The following is a 5415-nucleotide window of genomic DNA, read 5'->3' as shown; positions in this document are numbered from 1 at the left end:
TCAGTAATAATTCACAATAGAAGCACCAAATAAGCTGCATTCTCTTTATTTACAATGATATTAACAAGTCCTTAAAGCTTGTAGCTTTGCCTTCATCGTTTCTGTAGATTTCTCATCTCAAAATATCGCCAAAAGTGGGAAAAAATGGACATGGGCACAGGACATCTTGAATATGCAAGATTGCGATATCTCTAACCGTACAATAGACAAGGAAACAACTTGGCATACATGGGTTCTGTAACATGCTGAATCTAAATATGGCCATAAAATCTATATATCTGCTTCAGAAATTATGAATTATGATGAATAATTGATTTCCTGAGGTAATAAGATGTGCATCCGCTAATTAAATATGCAACTTGCATATCTTCCTTATACTTGAAGATAAAAGAAAAAAACTTGGCACACAGAGGTTTAGACACATGCTGATTTCAAATCTAGCCTCAAAAATATAATCTGATCCAGAAATATTGAACTACATGTATTACCCAATGCTATATATTTACATTTGTACACACTGATATCATTCTTTGTACAATCTGCAATATTGGTCCGACAATTCAATATCCAGCATTCATTTCATTTCTTCCCCTTTATTCACTGCAGGACTTTCGTTTCTTGTTGCAGGGCAGTTGAGTGGCAAAGTACATGTATTTATTGTATTGTACATGTATTATATTTCAATTTTACGGGAATCAGACAACTGGATCATGGAACAGGTGGCCATTGCTTCTCTGGTCTGGAACTATTTCTACAGTTGAATCAACTACAAAAGCTAAATCTACTTTTTGTATGGTTTCTCTATCCAGCTGAGATAACCAAGACACACATGCTGATCACTACAAGGGTAGAAGTTACTGAAGTTCTCTTTCGTTATGTACCAAAACTACAAAGTTATTTACGGCAAATAGAATATTTAGTCTCGTCTTCTAGTTCACTGGCAGTTCTGTTGGTTCTTCATCACTTTCCTTCTCTTCACTCTCTTCATTCCTGTGTCAAAAGAGAAAACGTCTGTTGAAATTCAAACTATATGATACATTCATGGCAGACACACATTTCAAACAATCTATGATGAGATAAATATGAAACTTGGATACTTAGGTACTTTATTTCCTCAATTAGCTACCATACATATATACTAAGTAGTACTGGTAATTGCATACAATAATAAAGGCTATCATTCATTATAAATGTAACAACTTAATAAACTTAACAGACCAGCATAATTCTGTTAAGTGAGGTTTATACTTCTACTCATAAAATAAATTACAACGGAAACTACGACTCGAGTAGAGGGCAGCTGGGCATCCCCGCCGCCCCCCTCCTCCTAGCAGTGACGTCAGAAGGTGAGGATAGCAAGTACAGTTTTCTGCATTTTAAGTTAAGATTACGGCACTAGCACAAAAAAAACAGGAACCAAATGCATCCATAGGGCGTTGAAAATGATTTATAGTAATCATACATGCAACCACTGGCACGAAAATCCCCGTATTAAAACGGCAAATTCAAATTATTTGAGCTACCATGCGGCATACAAAAACAACAGTGTTTACCGATAATCATGCGGCCAAATTTGACATAAAAATAACCCAAAACCCACATAAAACTACGTAAAGACTTGGAAAAAGACATTACCTGGCATTTGGGTGGTAGAAGTGTCCGTATTTTGGCCCGATGCCGACGTAATCGGCTCCGAACTGCAGCGGTCAGTAGCGCCCGGGCCGCCGCCCACCATCTTGCTTCCTTCCCAAAACTGGCTCGCAATTTTAAAAGTATCAGCCGATTACGGAGCCCACCATGGCTCGAATGTATGCGAATTTGGTACCAAAATAACAACAATCTCTTGAATTTTCCAACGATACCAATGCCATGGCTAAAATTTTTTTAAAGGGGTACCTCCCTCCGGAATTTCGATTTGAAAAATCAAAATGTGAATATTTTCACCAATGGAAGTCGCACAAGCTGACCACTTACATCATCATCACCATCAACCGAAGTGCTCTCTCGGCTGAGCTGGAAAGACATCAAAGCAACACTCCAGTACTACAATGCCGTACAAACCTACAAAGCCCTAAACAACAAACTGCCACCCTACATGCGCCAGATGTTTGTGTACTGCAGAGACCAGAGTACTCGTACAACCAGACAAAGCACAAGCAGTCAGCTTGTTGTCCCCAAACCCAAGCGAGAGATCTTCAGAAAATCGGTAGCCTACCGTGGACCAAATGTCTGGAACAGCCTACCGCCAGACACACGTACGGCTCCGAATCTGACTTCCTTTAAGAGACTCTTTAAGTAACGGAAATGAACTAAACGAACGGACACGGACCATGAACCAGCTTTCGCCCTACTTTATGTTGTATGTTGTAGAAATTGTATATTACTGTACCATAAACATGTAATGATTTATGTTGATAGAGTTATTAGGACTCAAATGACTGTGTATCTCTGTTATATTGTATCTGACCCTTACCTCTTCCCTCATGACCTCAATGAAAAGCGGCCTGCTTGCCGATTTGAGCTTATCATGAATAAACAAAGGTTCAAACAAATCATTTTGTAGATCGTAATGCTGGCTACAAATTGGCGACTAGTTTTCTTGTTTACGAGTGACGTAACGATCCGTATTTGGATCGGCGCGAAGCCGGCCCTCCCCAAGTGCGTGACCGGGAAGCGGGTGCACCTGCTCCCGCGGGCGAAATGCGCGTAACCCGATGGGCGATTTCTCGCTTATGGTTGACGGTATTTTAGTAAATCTTTCACAGATATCGAGTTAAGAACCTTCTTTAACTACTAAAAATATAAGCGATTTTTGACCGTTATGTATCAGATCGTACGCCTTGAATTTGGCGCATTTTTCGGTTTTGACGGGGCCGGAGAACAAATTTCGGGCTCTGCGCCACCCCTACTACAAGTTCTGCGAGACGCCAAGAGCTTCTTACTGCAAAGGCTTGCGTGTTTACCTGCAACATGACCTCAGGTAACCAGAAAAGAACTCATGTTCTTTGGCCAGCAGCAAATGCAACGCCCGGAACCTTAGATAGAACATGGATTCTTAGATAGAACATGGAACGGGGTCAGCACCTTTGACCCGTTTTTGGTCTGAAAATGGGTCCAAAAGTCCCCCATACGAAGCATTTTGAAGTGATGTACACCAGAAATGTGATTCAAGTCCTGTAGGGACATGTTCCAGGCACCCTTGTGCCGAATTCCAGGCCATTTGCTTGTAATACCAGGGCACAGGAGCCAAAAATATAGAAATTGCCTAAAAATGCCCCAAAAAACCTCCATAAAAATGATTTTAAGGCCTGTTTCAAAACGATTAAAAAAGGGCCTGTGGGTATTCGCCATCTTTACCTCCATGCCAAATTTCAGGTCGGTTGGGTAAGAAATGGCGGAGAAGAAGCCATTTGAAGATTTGTCAGGAGGAGGAGAAGAAGAAGAAGAAGAAGAAGAAGAACCAGACAAATACAATATATTGAGCCCATACTTATGGGCTCAACATAAAGATAAGCTGAACAATTTGCTAGTGGTTCTGTACATATTTTGGTTAGATCTAAGGTCTTACTATATTACCCAATAGTACAACTGCTGACTTTAGGCTTCCTTTTCCGACACAAGTGATCACTCAGTGCTTACCTTAGGTGAGACGCAACCACAAAAGACAATCTTGACAACTCGCTGGCGTGTCTATTGGTATCCAACAGCCTCGCTGTGTTACTGATAAGGTGTATGGTCAGGTAAAATCTTCAGTCAGCTCTGAGTGACGCTTTGCGCATTGGTAGACTCATTAGTACATTAAGAAATACAACGTAGAAACATTATGTTGGATATTCATCTTCTGTCACCGTAGTTATAATACGTTTATATCGTAACAGAACATACTTTCTTGATTCTAGACGTTATTGCGTGGGCAGGGCTTCTAAGAGGCATGGGTTTTGAAAGCATTCAAAACTGTTCTAATCATCTCAAGAAATTCTTTTGAAAACTGTTTATCCAGACAGCATACAATTAGTGTACTTGTGTTATATGTGAAACTCTTCTGGACACAAAGTCACAATTTCTGCCGAGACATTCTCTGCGTTTTCAGTAGGGGTTGGTACCGGTACAAATATTGTTCGTGTTAAACAACAACGTCCATGTATTTATATGTCTGTGATGTTCGTAAAATAAATAAAAAAATCGCAATAATGCAGTACACACACACACACACGTGCGCGCGGGCACACGCACACAAACACACACACACACACACAGACAAACACACACACACTCTCTCTCTCTCTCTCTCTCTCTCTCTCTCTCTATCTCTCTCATGAAAGACACAAAACAAGAAAAATCATGTCTGTCAGCAAATTTCTCTACCACTCTGTATCCTCTGACATGTGTTGATGTTAATGTAAATATTATTCACCCGTGGTAACGTGAGAATGTATTTCCAGATGGTGCCCTAAGGGACAGACGTTGCATGTTGGACTCTCATGTTACTTATCAATGTCAGTGCCAGCTGTCAGTGCGCACTCTCAGCGTCCCAGGGTATCAACTTACTTTTCCTCCATCAGCATTTGGGATGCACCATGTACATACAGTGTTTTGGGGTGGGGTTATTCAAGTGTTGGGGAATGAGATAGAACGTCTGAAATATGGGGTAAGAGTTTCATTGGCAAAGTCAAAGTAATACATACGGAACAGGACTATCTCCTGAGAGGAATCAAGGAGGCTATCTACACCAGAGCACACCAACCTTCACTCAACAGAGACAGTGGGAGGTATAGACTTCCTTGAACTTTTGACCAATCGCTGATGTCAAATGTACGTAAAGTCACGTTCCTCTTCTGTCATCGATTTTTCAATTACATTTTCGTCGCTTCATGGATGGACATGTTTGCAAAACTTTTCCTGTCTTTCCCTATCTAACTCCTTTTGTGTTTCCTTCCCTCAGTCACGCTGTCTTTTCCTTCCTCATTCCTTTTGTAATGTCTTTCCCTCACTCACTTATTTTGTATCTTTCCCTCCCTCGCTCCTTCGTCTTTCACTCCCTCATTACTTTTGTAATGTCTTTTCCTCCCTCACTGCTTTGCGTGTCTCTCTCACTTCTCATGTGTCTTTCCTGCCTTCACTTTGTGTGTCTTTTCCTCCCTCCCTCACCCATTCACTTCGTGGATGGATGTGTTTTGAGAATTGCTGTGTGTCGTTTCCCCCAGACATCTGCTTGGAGAATAGTACCGTGTGCACAGGTGGCACCGTGTGTCTGCGCCTCCACTCTAACGGAGACAGCGCCGCCCGCCGAGGCCAAACAACGACATCAAATAGAATTACACAAACTCTACAAGGGATTCAAATAGATTAACACAGCGCCAGTGGGACTCGACTATCGCTTAATTGTTCCCACTCAATTACATTATGTTTAATTGT

At 41.3% G+C, this 5415-nt stretch overlaps 1 long non-coding RNA gene across 1 annotated transcript; it reads right to left on the bottom strand.

Moving 5' to 3' along the window:
• Nucleotides 1-413: 413 nt before the first annotated feature.
• On the bottom strand, nt 414-2786 carry LOC136436429 (uncharacterized). The gene is made up of 2 exons (XR_010756043.1): nt 1636-2786; nt 414-1369 (listed from the first exon to the last, which is right to left on the bottom strand). It is a non-coding gene; the product is annotated as an uncharacterized lncRNA (long non-coding RNA).
• Nucleotides 2787-5415: the final 2629 nt, after the last annotated feature.

The sequence above is a fragment of the Branchiostoma lanceolatum genome, chromosome 6 (assembly GCF_035083965.1).
Source record: "Branchiostoma lanceolatum isolate klBraLanc5 chromosome 6, klBraLanc5.hap2, whole genome shotgun sequence".
Lineage (NCBI taxonomy): Eukaryota > Metazoa > Chordata > Leptocardii > Amphioxiformes > Branchiostomatidae > Branchiostoma > Branchiostoma lanceolatum.
The sequence above is the reverse complement of the archived record's forward strand: the minus strand, read 5'-3'. Positions and strand labels throughout refer to the sequence as shown.